The following is a 17,791-nucleotide window of genomic DNA, read 5'->3' as shown; positions in this document are numbered from 1 at the left end:
GTTGTTAGTCTATAGTGCCCAATCAATTTGAGTTAATGGAATAATGGCGCATTTCACTCAAATGAAAAGTAAACTACGCCAAAAAATCACCAAAATGAATCAAGCTCATATGCCTCTTGTCATAATACTAAAAGGCGTTGCTAGAAATAACTAAAAGGCAAGTGAAAATTCCAAGATATTATGGAAAAATATACAACTCTGCGCTTTCAAGACAACGTATGGCAAATGGAGTGTTCTACCAAATAAAAGGTATGCACTCATAGTTGCCAGACTACCATTTCATTTATGTGGAGGAACACAAACAACCATAATTTTCTTGCCAAATGGCAAGTACACACGTTATTCATGAAACTATGTCAAGATTTGTTTCTATTTTATTTCATGAACACAAAAAATAGGCAAGATATTTATCACAATTGGGATTCTTATTCATACACACATGTGAGGTTGGAAACAGCAAACTTAGTGGGACATGATGGGCTATGTATGGAAGTCAAGCTTGCTCGGATGAATTGACTGTGCCATAGCAAATAGGCATTGTGATGTATGCCCAATGAGCATTGCTCAAATCAAGCCACTGATAAGTGGCATGCATGAGAGCCGCATGTGTATTCGTTAAGGTGGGACTTTATGACAAGCGATAGCTAAGAATGTACCACCCATATAGCACCAGAGAGGTAGAGAGATGGAGAAGTGGGGTTTTGCTATTTTGTGTAGTGGAGCAAAATGAACCATCACACCCATGAGAGAATACCAATACTTCTTACTGATATATGTATTATCTCTTGTGGCATTTTTCTCGATGCTTCATAATTTCTTCATGTTTAATTTTCTAAGCTATTATACCAAACATTGACAATGGTACACACAAAACACCTAGAATGTAAGATATACTTTCTAAACCATGTTGGAGAGTTTCTTCGAACCATGCAAGAGAGTTGCATGTGATTTAACTAAGAAAGAAGATGATACAAATCCAAAGAAGCAACAACCATACAATATGCCAGAGAGGCACGACACTTGAAACAAACATAAGAACCTAACCGGCCTTAGGATAGGCAACCCAAGAGTTGATGTTGTGCAACCAAGAGATGACTAAAACCAACATACAAGTAAAATTACAACACAATGCAAGAAAGCAAGAATTGTCCACAGCTAAGGCGTGGACACCAATCCACTATAAACCAAACAATGTGACTACCATAGCGACGACAATGACAGTGACTAAAGCACATGTAATAGATGGACAAAACCACCATTAGCCTTGAGATGCCACCACTTGTGTGATCATATACACCATGTCACCAAGCTAAGAATCTAGTGTTGGGGATCGTAGCAGAATTTTAAAATTTCCTACGCATCATCCAGATCCATCTATGGAGTATACTAGCAACGAGGGGAAAGGAGTGCATCTACATACCCTTGTAGATCGCGAGCGGAAGCGTTCTAATGAACGGGGTTGATGGAGTCGTACTCGCCGTGATCCAAATCACCGATGACCGAGTGCCGAACGGATGGCACCTCCGCGTTCAACACACATACGGAGCAGCGACGTCTCCTCCTTCTTGATCCAGCAAGGGGGAAGGAGAGATTGATGGAGATCCAGCAGCACGACGGCGTGGTGGTGGAAGTAGCGGGATCCCGGCAGGGCTTCGCCAAGCACAAGCGGGGCGGAGAGGTGTTGCAGGGGGAGAGGGAGGCGCCAAGGGCTAGGGTACAGCAGCCCTCCCTCCCCCCTATATATAGGCCCCCTGGAGGGGGGCGCCGGCCCTGGAACCCATCTACAAGGGGGGCGGTGGCCAGGGGGGAAACTTCCCCCCCAAGTGGGGCCCCCCCACCCCTAGGGTTTCCAACCCTAGGCGCAGGGGGAGGCCCATGGGGGGCGCCCCAGCCCACTAAGGGCTGGTTCCCTTCCCACTTCAGCCCATGGGGCCCTCCGGGATAGGTGGCCCCACCCGGTGGACCCCCGGGACCCTTCCGGTGGTCCCGGTACAATACCGATAACCCCCGAAACCTTCCCGGTGGCCGAAACTGGACTTCCTATATATAATTCTTCACCTCCGGACCATTCCGGAACTCCTCGTGACGTTCGGGATCTCATCCGGGACTCCGAACAACTTTCGGGTTTCTGCATACTAATATCTCTACAACCCTAGCGTCACCGAACCTTAAGTGTGTAGACCCTACGGGTTCGGGAGACATGCAGACATGACCGAGACGCCTCTCCGGTCAATAACCAACAGCGGGATCTGGATACCCATGTTGGCTCCCACATGTTCCATGATGATCTCATCGGATGAACCACGATGTCGAGGATTCAATCAATCCCGTATACAATTCCCTTTGTCAATCGGTATGTTACTTGCCCGAGATTCGATCGTCGGTATCCCAATACCTTGTTCAATCTCGTTACCGGCAAGTCTCTTTACTCGTACCATAATGCATGATCCCGTGGCTAACTCCTTAGTCACCTTGAGCTCATTATGATGATGCATTACCGAGTGGGCCCAGAGATACCTCTCCGTCATACGGAGTGACAAATCCCAGTCTCGATCCGTGCCAACTCAACAGACACTTTCGGAGATACCCGTAGTGTACCTTTATAGTCACCCCGTTACGTTGTGACGTTTGGCACACCCAAAGTACTCCTACGGTATCCGGGAGTTGCACGATCTCATGGTCTAAGGAAATGATACTTGACATTGGAAAAGCTCTAGCAAACGAACTACACGATCTTTTGTGCTATGCTTAGGATTGGGTCTTGTCCATCACATCATTCTCCTAATGATGTGATCCCGTTATCAATGACATCCAATGTCCATAGTCAGGAAACCATGACTATCTGTTGATCAACGAGCTAGTCAACTAGAGGCTTACTAGGGACACGTTGTGGTCTATGTATTCACACATGTATTACGATTTCCGGATAACACAATTATAGCATGAACAATAGACAATTATCATGAACAAAGAAATATAATAATAACCATTTATTATTGCCTCTAGGGCATATTTCCAACAGTCTCCCACTTGCACTAGAGTCAATAATCTAGTTACATTGTGATGAATCGAACACCCATAGCGTTCTGGTGTTGATCATGTTTTGCTCTAGGGAGAGGTTTAGTCAACGGATCTACTACATTCAGGTCCGTATGTACTTTACAAATATCTATGTCTCCATTTTGAACACTTTCACGAATGGAGTTGAAGCGACGCTTGATATGCCTGGTCTTCCTGTGAAACCTGGGTTCCTTGGCAAGGGCAATAGCTCCAGTGTTGTCACAGAAGAGAGTCATCGGGCCCGACGCATTGGGAATCACCCCTAGGTCGGTAATGAACTCCTTCATCCAGATTGCTTCTTGCGCTGCCTCTGAGGCTCCCATGTACTCCGCTTCCCATGTAGATCCCGCCACGACGCTTTGCTTGCAACTGCACCAGCTTACTGCCCCTCCATTCAAAATATACACGTATCCGGTTTGTGACTTCGAGTCATCCAGATCTATGTCGAAGCTAGTGTCGACGTAACCCTTTACGACGAGCTCTTCGTCACCTCCATAAACGAGAAACATATCCTTAGTCCTCTTCAGGTACTTCAGGATATTCTTGACCGCTGTCCAGTGTTCCATGCCGGGATTACTTTGGTACCTTCCTACCAAACTTACGGCAAGGTTTACATCAGGTCTGGTACACAGCATGGCACACATAATAGACCCTATGGCCGAGGCATAGGGGATGACACTCATCTTTTCTCTATCTTCTGCCGTGGTCGGGCATTGAGCCGTGCTCAATTGCACACCTTGCAATACAGGCAAGAACCCCTTCTTGGACTGATCCATATTGAACTTCTTCAATATCTTGTCAAGGTACGTACTCTGTGAAAGACCAATGAGGCGTCTTGATCTATCTCTATAGATCTTGATGCCTAATATATAAGCAGCTTCTCCAAGGTCCTTCATTGAAAAACACTTATTCAAATAGGCCTTTATACTTTCCAAGAACTCTATATCATTTCCCATCAATAGTATGTCATCCACATATAATAAGAGAAATGCTACAGAGCTCCCACTCACTTTCTTGTAAACACAGGCTTCTCCATAAGTCTGTGTAAACCCAAACGCTTTGATCATCTCATCAAAACGAATGTTCCAACTCCGAGATGCTTGCACCAGTCCATAGATCGAGCGCTGGAGCTTGCATACCTTGTTAGCATTCTCAGGATCGACAAAACCTTCCGGCTGCATCATATACAATTCTTCCTTAAGAAAGCCGTTAAGGAATGCCGTTTTGACGTCCATTTGCCATATCTCATAATCATAGAATGCGGCAATTGCTAACATGATTCGGACAGACTTCAGCTTCGCTACGGGTGAGAAAGTCTCATCGTAGTCAACCCCTTGAACTTGTCGATAACCCTTAGCGACAAGTCGAGCCTTATAGATGGTCACGTTACCATCCGCGTCTGTCTTCTTCTTAAAGATCCATTTGTTTTCCATGGCTCGCCGATCATCGGGCAAGTCAGTCAAAGTCCATACTTCGTTTTCATACATGGATCCTATCTCGGATTTCATGCCTTCTAGCCATTTGTCGGAATCCGGGCCCGCCATTGCTTCTTCATAGTTCGAAGGTTCACCGTTGTCTAACAACATGATTTCCAGGACAGGGTTGCCGTACCACTCTGGTGCGGAACGTGTCCTTGTGGACCTACGAAGTTCAGCAGTAACTCGATCTAAAGCTTCATGATCATCATCATTAACTTCCTCCCCAGTCGGTGTAGGCACCACAGGAACATCTTCCCGCGCTGCGCTACTTTCCGGTTTGGAAGGGGTGACTATCACCTCATCAAGTTCCACTTTCCTCCCACTTAATTCTTTTGAGAGAAACTCTTTCTCCAGAAAGGACCCATTCTTGGCAACAAAGATCTTGCCTTCGGATCTGAGGTAGAAGGTATACCCAATGGTTTCCTTAGGGTATCCTATGAAGACGCATTTTTCCGACTTGGGTTCGAGCTTTTCAGGTTGAAGTTTCTTGACATAAGCATCGCATCCCCAAACTTTTAGAAACGACAGCTTAGGTTTCTTCCCAAACCATAATTCATATGGTGTCGTCTCAACGGATTTCGACGGAGCCCTATTTAAAGTGAATGCGGCAGTCTCTAAAGCATAGCCCCAAAATGAGAGCGGTAGATCGGTAAGAGACATCATAGATCGCACCATATCCAATAGAGTGCGATTACGACATTCGGACACACCATTTCGCTGAGGTGTTCCAGGCGGCGTGAATTGTGAAACGATTCCACATTTCCTTAAGTGCGTACCAAATTCGTGACTTAAATATTCTCCACCACGATCTGATCGTAAGAACTTTATTTTCCTATCACGTTGATTCTCAACCTCACTCTGAAATTCCTTGAACTTTTCAAAGGTTTCAGACTTGTGTTTCATTACGTAGACATACCCATATCTACTTAAGTCATCAGTGAGAGTGAGAACATAACGATATCCTCCGCGAGCCTCAACACTCATTGGACCACACACATCGGTATGTATGATTTCCAATAAATTGGTTGCTCGCTCCATCGTTCCGGAGAACGGAGTCTTGGTCATCTTACCCATGAGGCATGGTTCGCACGTGTCAAATGATTCGTAATCAAGAGACTCCAAAAGTCCATCCGCATGGAGCTTCTTCATGCGCTCGACACCAATGTGACCAAGGCGGCAGTGCCACAAGTATGTGGGACTATCGTTATCAACTTTACATCTTTTGGTATTCACACTATGAATATGTGTAACATCACGTTCGAGATTCATCAAGAATAAACCATTGACCAGCGGGGCATGACCATAAAACATATCTCTCAATAGAACAACCATTATTCTCGGATTTAAATGAGTAGCCATCTCGAATTAAACGAGATCCAGATACAATGTTCATGCTCAAAGCTGGCACTAAATAACAATTATTGAGGTTTAAAACTAATCCCGTAGGTAAATGCAAAGGTAGCGTGCCGACGGCGATCACATCGACCTTGGAACCATTCCCGACGCGCATCGTCACCTCGTCCTTCGCCAGTCTCCGCTTATTCCGCAGCTCCTGTTTTGAGTTACAAATATGAGCAACCGCACCGGTATCAAATACCCAGGAGCTACTACGAGTACTGGTAAGGTACACATCAATTACATGTATATCACATATACCTTTGGTGTTGCCGGCCTTCTTGTCCGCTAAGTATTTGGGGCAGTTCCGCTTCCAGTGACCACTTCCCTTGCAATAAAAGCACTCAGTCTCAGGCTTGGGTCCATTCTTTGACTTCTTCCCGGCAACTGGCTTACCGGGCGCGGCAACTCCCTTGCCGTCCTTCTTGAAGTTCTTCTTACCCTTGCCTTTCTTGAACTTAGTGGTTTTACTCACCATCAACACTTGATGTTCCTTTCTGATCTCCACCTCCGCTGATTTCAGCATTGAATATACCTCAAGAATGGTCTTTTCCATCCCCTGCATATTGAAGTTCATCACAAAGCTCTTGTAGCTCGGTGGAAGCGACTGAAGGATTCTGTCAATGACCGCATCATCCGGAAGATTAACTCCCAGCTGAGACAAGCGGTTGTGTAACCCAGACATTCTGAGTATGTGCTCACTAACAGAACTATTTTCCTCCATTTTACAGCTGAAGAACTTGTCGGAGACTTCATATCTCTCGACCCGGGCATGAGCTTGGAAAACCATTTTCAGCTCTTCGAACATCTCATATGCTCCATGCTTCTCAAAACGCTTTTGGAGCCCCGGTTCTAAGCTGTAAAGCATGCCACACTGAACGAGGGAGTAATCATCAGCACGTGATTGCCAAGCGTTCATAACGTCTTGGTTCTCTGGGATGGGTGCTTCACCTAGCGGTGCTTCTAGGACATAATCTTTCTTGGCAGCTATGAGGATGATCCTCAGGTTCCGGACCCAGTCCGTATAGTTGCTGCCATCATCTTTCAGCTTGGTTTTCTCTAGGAACGCGTTGAAGTTGAGGACAACGTGGGCCATTTGATCTACAAGACATATTGTAAAGATTTTAGACTAAGTTCATGATAATTAAGTTCATCTAATCAAATTACTCAATGAACTCCCACTCAGATAGACATCCCTCTAGTCATCTAAGTGAAACATGATCCGAGTTAACTAGGCCGTGTCCGATCATCACGTGAGACGGACTAGTCAAGATCGGTGAACATCTCCATGTTGATCGTATCTTCTATACTACTCATGCTCGACCTTTCGGTCCTCCGTGTTCCGAGGCCATGTCTGTACATGCTAGGCTCGTCAAGTCAACCTAAGTGTATTGCATGTGTTCCGAGGCCATGTCTGTACATGCTAGGCTCGTCAACACCCATTGTATGCGAACGTTAGAATCTATCACACCCGATCATCACGTGGTGCTTCGAAACAACGAACCTTCGCAACGGTGCACAGTTAGGGGGAACACTTTCTTGAAATTATTATAAGGGATCATCTTACTTACTATCGTCGTTCTAAGCAAATAAGATGCAAAACATGATAAACATCACATGCAATCAAATAGTGACATGATATGGCCAATATCATTCTGCTCCTTTGATCTCCATCTTCGGGGCGTCATGATCATCTTCGTCACCGGCATGACACCATGATCTCCATCATCATGATCTCCATCATTGTGTCTTCATGAAGTTGTCACGCCAATGATTACTTCTACTTCTATGGCTAACGCGTTTAGCAATAAAGTAAAGTAATTTACATGGCGTTCTTCAATGACACGCAGGTCATACAAAAAATAAAGACAACTCCTATGGCTCCTGCCGGTTGTCATACTCATCGACATGCAAGTCGTGATTCCTATTACAAGAATATGATCAATCTCATACATCACATATATCATTCATCACATCTTCTGGCCATATCACATCACAAGGCACATGCTGCAAAAACAAGTCAGACGTCCTCTAATTGTTGTTGCAAGTTTTTACGTGGCTTGTATAGGTTTCTAGCAAGAACGTTTCTTACCTACGTAGAACCACAACGTGATATGCCAATTTCTATTTACCCTTCATAAGGACCCTTTTCATCGAATCCGTTCCGACTAAAGTGGGAGAGACAGACACCCGCTAGCCACCTTATGCAACTAGTGCATGTCAGTCGGTGGAACCTGTCTCACGTAAGCGTACGTGTAAGGTCGGTCCGGGCTGCTTCATCCCACAATACCGCCGAAACAAGATAAGACTAGTAGTGGCAAGAAAAATTGACAACATCTACGCCCACAACTGCTTTGTGTTCTACTCGTGCATAGTAACTACGCATAGGCCTGGCTCATGATGCCACTGTTGGGGATCGTAGCAGAATTTTAAAATTTCCTACGCATCACCAAGATCCATCTATGGAGTATACTAGCAACGAGGGGAAAGGAGTGCATCTACATACCCTTGTAGATCGCGAGCGGAAGCGTTCTAATGAACGGGGTTGATGGAGTCGTACTCGTCGTGATCCAAATCACCGATGACCGAGTGCCGAACGGACGGCACCTCCGCATTCAACACACGTACAGAGCAGCGACGTCTCCTCCTTGATCCAGCAAGGGGGAAGGAGAGGTTGATGGAGATCCAGCAGCACGACGGCGTGGTGGTGGAAGTAGCGGGATCCCGGTAGGGCTTCGCCAAGCACAAGCGGGACGGAGAGGTGTTGCAGGGGGAGAGGGAGGCGCCAAGGGCTAGGGTACAGCAGCCCTACCTCCCCCCCCTATATATAGGCCCCCTGGAGGGGGGCGCCAGCCCTGGAACCCATCTACAAGGGGGGCGGCGGCCAGGGGAGAAACTTCCCCCCCAAGTCAAGTGGGGCGCCCCCCACCCCCAGGGTTTCCAACCCTAGGCGCAGGGGAAGGCCCATGGGGGGCGCCCCAGCACACTAAGGGCTGGTTCCCTTCCAACTTCAGCCCATGGGGCCCTCCAGGATAGGTGGCCCCACCCGGTGGACCCCCGGGACCCTTCTGGTGGTCCCGGTACAATACCGATAACCCCCGAAACCTTCCCGGTGGCCGAAACTGGACTTCCTATATATAATTCTTCACCTCCGGACCATTCCGGAACTCCTCGTGACGTCCGGGATCTCATCCGGGACTCCGGACAACTTTCGTGTTTCCGCATACTAATATCTCTACAACCCTAGCGTCACCGAACCTTAAGTGTGTAGACCCTACGGGTTCGGGAGACATGCAGACATGACCGAGACGCCTCTCCGGTCAATAACCAACAGCGGGATCTGGATACCCATGTTGGCTCCCACATGTTCCACGATGATCTCATTGGATGAACCACGATATCGAGGATTCAATCAATCCCTTATACAATTCCCTTTGTCAATCGGTATGTTACTTGCCCGAGATTCGATCGTCGGTATCCCAATACCTTGTTCAATCTCGTTACCGGCAAGTCTCTTTACTCGTACCGTAATGCATGATCCCGTGGCTAACTCCTTAGTCACCTTGAGCTCATTATGATGATGCATTACCGAGTGGGCCCAGAGATACCTCTCCGTCATACGGAGTGACAAATCCCAGTCTCGATCCGTGCCAACTCAACAGACACTTTCGGAGATACCCGTAGTGTACCTTTATAGTCACCCAGTTACGTTGTGACGTTTGGCACACCCAAAGTATTCCTACGGTATCCGGGAGTTGCACGATCTCATGGTCTAAGGAAATGATACTTGACATTGGAAAAGCTCTAGCAAACGAACTACACGATCTTTTGTGCTATGCTTAGGATTGGGTCTTGTCCATCACATCATTCTCCTAATGATGTGATCCCGTTATCAATGACATCCAATGTCCATAGTCAGGAAACCATGACTATCTGTTGATCAACGAGCTAGTCAACTAGAGGCTTACTAGGGACACGTTGTGGTCTATGTATTCACACATGTATTACGATTTCCGGATAACACAATTATAGCATGAACAATAGACAATTATCATGAACAAAGTAATATAATAATAACCATTTATTATTGCCTCTAGGGCATATTTCCAACATCTAGTAGCCCGATGTTGTCAAAATGACAACCATCCATGTCGTAGAAGGAGGCCCAAGGTGTGGACATGTACAAACCCAGGGGGAAGGTATGGGAAAGAACAAAAGACGAAGCTATCCAAGATCGGCAATAAAGCTAAACACAATGGATGGGGTGGGAAAGTTTGGATCGCATCCTCAATCTGTCCGAGCCAAAGAAGGAGGGGGTTGAACTACCAAAAAATCCCACACCACTGGTATACCGGCGACTGACATGCGACAAGCCAACACTATCACGGCTCGTGGTCAACGAGAAGAGACATATGCCAATTGAAGATGAGATGTGGTGAGGTGGGACCGCTAGATCTTACAAAGGCACTTTCGATCTAGTTAAGGACGACCGACAGGAGAGAGAGGCATGATAAGAGGAATGACTAGAGTGGGATGGGAATGTACATGGACAACCGAAGGAACTGATGCCGCACCACAGCATTTCTACAGTCCACCGCTTATCATGTGTTTGGTAGGCTTTGTGAGGCTCATGCAGGCTTTGGGGAGCCAAATTGGCCCATATTTGGATGCCTGCTTTTACTATTTGGCCTACATGGCATGACAATTAGAGCACCGTTCGGCCTACGTCTAGAGGAACAGCCCAATGAACTGCTTCCAATGAGCTAGGCCCGAGCGATGTGAGCGGCCACACATGGTTGCAGGCGGCTGCACGTGTGGGACCCGCGAGAGGCATCGCATTATTTCCCGACGTGGCACTATAAATCCCGTCACACATTTCTCAATGCTCGGTCTCCCCTCCCTTCATTCTCACCAGCGGTAGTGACCATCGTAGGAGGCAAGATCTGGATGGCAAGCACCAGCGGCACATACCGGCTTCATCACTGATTCTCTCTCTCCCATACGCCTTCGTCAATGGAGGTATGCCATCTCTCCACACCTTCGAAAGGATCAATTAAGGCATCGTTTACCCATTGATTAAACTTCACACATCGATTAAATGGAGAGTGACCGGTTGTGGCATTGGTTAAACTAGGAGAGTTCATTTAAGGCTTGCTCGGTTAGTCCGTACAAGGGTATTCGGAAGGATTTTGACTAAAAGGGGGTTATAATCGATGAGAATCCCTTTATGTTAACTAGACGCGGCAGGCCTAGAGGTGCTTTTTGAGCGGTGGTAACCTTGATGCTGGTACTGTTTGACCTACATCGGCATTGTAGAGGAGCCAGGCTCAGGAAACCTGGCCACCATCTTGGCTGCTTTGGTATTGCCAATGTCCACCATCTCCTCCTCATTATCATCCTCCAGAACAATGGTGGTTGGTGCCACCACAATGGTAGACCTGTACTTGGCCCATCTAGCTCTCTCACCTCGATCTTCCGACTTATCCTCATCCAAGGCCACAACAGTATGTCCACTTGCATAGCACCTTTGGCAGGGTCAGGCTTCATCATCTTTATCTCAGTATTCATTGCCTATGAGAGCACAACTTCTCCTTCCTTGATCATCTCGTCCATGGTGTTGAACCGAGAGTACACCTCCATATACTTCACAAACTTTAAGTGGGCGCCACGCGATCACCCGAGGAGCAGTGTTGTCCATCGAAGGCTGGTGGGGAGGGGTTCATGGTTGTGGAACGATGGTGAAAAAGAGAGTGGGATGTGGAAGAGGAGATGGTAGAAGATGATATGTACCAAACATATCTATAATTTTTGTATGATTCATGCTATATTGCTATCAATTACATACACTTTGGCATATTTTTTATTAATTTTTATTGGACTAACATATCCTATCCTCCACACATCTTGTTCATCTATTAGAGAACCTCATATTTCTTGAGCTTTTCATCCACGATCGACTCTTCATTGAATTTCTCCATGACATCATAGTTGCATAGACCGACTCTGTAGGCGACACGCAAAATGTTGTTTCAAGGACATCCACCTATGATTCGACCGATGCAAAATTATCATGTGTTTGAGTTCCAGCATAGGTTGACACTCGATATAAAATGATATTAAGTTGCAAGAAACAAAACACTTAAGTATTAGAAGTGTAAATAACGTTCAACTACGAGAACCTAATTAGTGAAGTGTTAAAAGTGTAAACCACATAAAATTGCAACAGCTAACTACATAAATGCTAAAGTATAGTCCTTTTGCTAGATTTCTACTAGCTTGAAAAACAAAAACCCAATCTTAAGCCTCTAGAAGTCATCAATAAATAAATGCATCATGTAATTTTCTTATTTGCAAAAGAAGGAACACCTTTATTAACATATCATGTGATAAATATAGGGAGGAGAAACAGTGATGGGGAGGACAAAGGGATAACAAAGAGGTGTTCCATATGAGGGATAAACGGTAGGGACATTTGGTTTTATTACGACACTTTCAGTTGTTCAAGAAATGCTACATGAGATTGATGCTTTGTCCTGGGAGCCAAAGGAATTACCCGTCGGTGTGCTTGTGACAATCAATTTTTTTGTGCCGATGGCCACCAAATTTCATTGGTGCCAGTCTATCATTTGCCTTGCTTCCTGTTCTGTTCATTCAAAAACCTAGCTTTCCTTCCGAACAGCTAATCCTAAACCTAAATCTTGTTCTACTTGCCAGTGGAAAAGGCATGACCCCATGTTTTCTTTCACCTTATCCCTAGAAACATTTGTGGGTACAATCACATGACCCCATTTTTTCCTTCATCATGTGGGCAAGACATGTCTGATTTATTTGTGATGGTTGTATGGGAAAATAAGTCAGCAATTTGCTTCTGATGTTAGAACTATAATTCAATAGCTTTCAAATGACAAACATGGAATTTCTCCCAAATTGGAACTCTTGCCAAAACAAAAAGTCTCGATTCCCTGCATAATATGGTAAAACAAATAGATGATTAGGTCACAAAGCATCAAATATAATGGTGCAAACTATCAAACAAAAACAGTCAATGCAGCATCATTAGGTCACCACCACAACACCTAGATTTTCATCATTGGATTTGTTTCTCGCCCGACTTAGCTCGCTTTCTTGCGGAATGGGTCGAAGAATGTGTAGTAGTGGTAACCCCCCCCCCCAACCATAAACCACATTGTTCCACTTGCACCCATTGGAGCAGATGCCCACTTTGGAGATAGATGTCATGGTCAACTAATCTAGCTCAGAGGAAACAACTTGGTCCATCTGTTCAATAACCTCATCTTTGTTTATCTGGCATCCATGATCAGCTCTTAATTGAATTTCTCCACAGTACCTCAATTGCACAAGCCAACTCTACACGTAATGGGCAAAATGTAGTTTTCAAAGGCACCCTCGTGAAATTACATCGTTACAAACTTCATCATGTGTGCATGAGATCAAGCATAAATGTTGAAAGTATAAACTAGATCAATTGCAAGAAACTAACCAAATAAGTGCAAAAAGTGTAAATGGCATTAACCTACAAGAACCTAATCAGTGAAGTGCTAAAATTGTAAACCACTAAAATGCAACAACTAACTACATAAATGTTAAAAGTGTAAACCTCATAAAATTGCAAGAACTAACCAGATAAATGCTTAATTTGTAAACTATGTTAAACTCAAAGAACTAACCACAAAAAATGCTAAAAGTATAAGCGATGCTAAACTACAAGAAGCTAACCAAATAATGTTAAAATGTAAACCATGCTAGACTATAAGAAACTAATCATAGCAAATACACAAAAGCTAGGGGCTATGCATAACAATGAGGAGGAGAAGATAGGTCTACTAGGGTTCCACTGAGGGACGTACAGCTAGATCAAAACCTGATATGATCACTAATCACCTCGATCTGCTCGATTTAAAAACAGCTGAATCCCATATGTAGGGAAGCATGGATATAATCCAAATACAAAGTTATAAAGTAGAAGACAGATGCTAACCTTTGTATTGGTGGCATAAAGCTCGGATCACAAATCCCATGCCGACATGCTCAAGCCACGCACCGTGTCTATGCAATGGGGGTTGAGTTGATGCTCTCGAGAATAACCATACCTCTATATTCGTTCATGCCATCATGGCCAGCATGCATAGGGCTTGATTGTGTGAGATGTCACAAAGGTAATTCAGGGTGGTGCTTCAAGCGTTTAATAGTATGAATATCCTTGAAGGATTCCTGCGTATCCTCATGGATTGAATCAGGGATTGCGGGCGGAGGAACAATTGATGATGGGGTCTGCTAGGGTAGGGTTTGAGATTATGTTTGAGCGACAAATGGTACTGTCTAGCAGGCTAGGGCTCGAGATTGTGACAAAGTGATGAGTGGTGGGGTCTAGTAGGCTCGGGTTTGTGATAGAGGCAAAGTGACAAGTGGTACTCCAATAGGCTAGGGTTTGAGATTGCAGCGGGATGGGGCAGGGAGATGTGGAACTAGCTTTTTTACTTTGCTGATTTTATCATTTCTATATTTGTTTACCCATTTCCTGTACTTACAACATATCACTTGGTCGTGTGAAAATGCATGTGTTAGTGTGGAAAAAATCCTTGAATATCTCCCATGTGCCTCTTTGGTAAGGCATGTTAAACATACGTTGTGGTAGGAGCTATTTATTTGTGCATGCATGTCCAACTGACGCATAACGAATTTGATTTTACATTTACTTTTTGGCCTTTTTTGTCTCGGTTTTCTATTGCCATGCGGTTTATAAGTGGAACAATAAGTTAAATCAATCTTATAAGTAGAGATATTTGTTTAGGTGGTTTGCAACATAACAGGTTCTCTTGCCAAACCTTAGATATTTTAGACCAACGGTACGATTTTTCACTACTTGGTTTTCATGAAAGCAAACCAGACAGACAGGGTCCACAATTGGAGAAACTAAACATACAAAAATATTCGTGATAGAACTACACATAATGTTAAGCTAATAATACTGAAATGGTACGTAGCTAGTCATAGGAACACAAAATAGCCCAATGAATAAAATGGCAATAATAGAGTCTTGCAGAGGACGGACAACAGAAGCTAGGGCCACCATAAAAGATCTCCATGTTTGCATTTTAGGGAAGCTTGAGTTGGCTTTTGACATGATGAGGATGGCGATCAAGAGCAAAATGTCTTTGTCACAAGCTCCTCACTGTCCTCCTAAAGTACCTTCCATTGATGCATCAGGGACACATGAGATAAATGGGCATCAGAGGGTCCAAAATCAATTTATGGTCATGGTGTTTCTTATGCATCTCAACACCAGAATATACCAAATATAAGAATCCCATTAGATCGTTCATAACCAAAATCGCATTAATTGGTCAGGAAATATCTACTAATCGATTATAAGCTATTGGGGTCAATTGAGAGTTCAGCCACAAAAGTCAACAACTGATTGTCGGATAATCTCAAAAAAGGCTAAAGGATAGCAAAACACGATGTGGTCAGGAGTTGCAATATCCCCATAGAGTTCACATTCACGTCTCTAGGTCACATAGAATATTTTTAGTTGCTTAACTGACTGAATTGTATTTTGCACAAATCCTTTTTTAGTTTGTTTGGATGCAGTACTATCCTCTACAACCTGACAGTGAACATCCTATCATGCATGTCTTTGTTGATTAATTAGAACACCCAAATGTTTCAGAGGTTGAGAACCACACATGCGGGTAAATTTTGACAACAATGAATGCTTCTCCATTTGATTCTTGCCCATACAGTATCACAACTATCAGGATTTAATGCTAGACTCATCAACCACATGTGAAAAAAATGCAATCAACATAATAAACATCGCACATGCAAGGTGGACTCTAGATCAGAAAACCAAGGGTGCAACAGCAAACTAAGGGTGCATGTGGCTTCAGTAATTTACTTACATCCATCAACCCAACTAAAGTTGTAACCAAATTTATATTTGTTCATTAGGACATGAGTAATATGGGAACCCCACCCAGTGTAGTGGATAACCGAGATACACCACTAAACATGTTTCTCATCTCCATACTGAAACATACTCATAATCATAACACTTCCTTCACGAGAAAAACATTAATAAAGTACTTTGACTACAAGAAGAAATGAAATGATCAACATGCAAGCATTAGCATAATTACCTGGAACTATGTTCAGATACTTGGACAATGCACAAGGGTGGGCAGAGGTATATCCTTTGAAAGAAAATGGTGCCATATCAACCAACATCTTCTTTTTCAGGTCAACTGTGTTCAGCCATGTCTTTATGCTACAAAATTTTGATTTACACAACAAGTAAAAAAACATTATCACAATCACAGGTCAAGCGCGAGACAGGTGAGATGCTAGCAGGTCCTTTAATGTCAAATCTCTTGCATAGGTGTCACTCAGAGCCAGGTCAGGCAACAACATAGAATGACTTGGTTAGTCAACCGAGATTTCCTTGTCATAAGCTATGAATCCCTTGCTTCATTGGTCGCAAGAAGTCATTCTATATCCAAGTCATCATACGAACTTTAATCAACATATGGTCTTTCATATATTTTTATCTCGGCAAACTTGATCATGCCATTACTGTATGCAACATTCTAAACTGGTCGCACAAACAATTTTGCGATGTTTGTGTTGCCAGGCATCACCTTAGGAAATGCGATGAATCACGCCACACGCATTTTTTTGAGCATCTTGCAGAACAGAGTCCCCGTCTAGAGATCAACCCATTCGAGCTTCTCCAAAGTGAATCACCTTGGAGGCTAGAAACTAGGTCATCCATGCTCTGACATGGAACGATAGCTCCACCTGCAGCACTTTACACCTCCAAACCCAGGTCTTGGAGGAGGTAAACTCCCAAGGGATCGGTGAATAGCACAAGACAGCCAGGACGAAATGGACGCCATTATCATAGGGCAAGAGGCCGAGATCTGAGGATGTGAGGATGCACTGGTGGGGACCTGGGAGCAGGCACAACGATGGCACGGGGTTGGCCTTGTAGATGAAGTACTCGCGTCGCCCTCTGAGAACGGGTAGGAAGAGGATGGAGAGGACAAGGAAATCCTTCTCCGAGCAGATGATGTTGGGCCTGCCACAACCGTCTTTCATGAGGCCAGGGCAGTGGACACATAGATAGGAGGCTGGTTGGTGATGCAGACGGTGACCTGGACAATGTGGTCATCGCTCGAGAAGGCCTCCGCAGTGGTGGCATTGCTCGCGTGGGTGAGGTATGCTAGTGGCTCAGGGAAGACCTAGGCACGGAAGGGGATGCAGCGTTACGATGAGGGTGTGTCGGGGACCCACATAACATGGAGAAGATCTTTCTCTTCTCCTCTTTGCTGCCAAAATCAAACATCATGATCGGGCGGCAACAATCGGCGCTCGGACTGATCGGGGTTCAGATCGGATTTGGGAAGTGGGAGTTGTAGCCTATGGGTTTCTTGAGAGTGCTGAGGAAGGCTGGGGATAGCTGGAATTAAATTTAGGTAGAAGGAAACAGGAAACAACAATACTTTTCCCAGGTATGTCATGTATCAATAACACTCTGGCCAAGCATGCAGAACAAAATTATGCATACTTGTGAATTTTAGCATATCAAGGAAAACAACACACACAGGTATCAGTTCTCAGTAGCCAGAAAAGGTTGGCGCCAAGATCCAAAAGCAAGCGAGTACCATGTATTAGCAAAAGCAGCATCAGTTTTATCTTTGTTTGCATACAGAAGGTGGGATCTTTGGGAAAGGTGCAGCAAACTTAAGTGTCAAATACGCAACAATAGGTACATGACCAATATTAGCATTTGAGCTAGAAAGAAATATAGTTTTCTAGACACTCAAAGCACATGTTGA

General features: G+C 44.6%; 1 pseudogene; it reads right to left on the bottom strand.

Annotated features, from left to right (window-relative positions):
• Positions 1–15,123: 15,123 nt before the first annotated feature.
• LOC109783669 (uncharacterized) lies at positions 15,124–17,298 on the bottom strand (annotated as a pseudogene).
• Between the last annotated feature and the right edge of the window lie 493 nt (positions 17,299–17,791).

The sequence above is a fragment of the Aegilops tauschii genome, chromosome 4 (genome assembly GCF_002575655.3).
Source record: "Aegilops tauschii subsp. strangulata cultivar AL8/78 chromosome 4, Aet v6.0, whole genome shotgun sequence".
In the NCBI taxonomy this organism is placed as follows: Eukaryota; Viridiplantae; Streptophyta; class Magnoliopsida; order Poales; family Poaceae; genus Aegilops; species Aegilops tauschii.
Note: the sequence above shows the minus strand (reverse complement) of the source record. Positions and strands in the feature narration are given on the sequence as shown.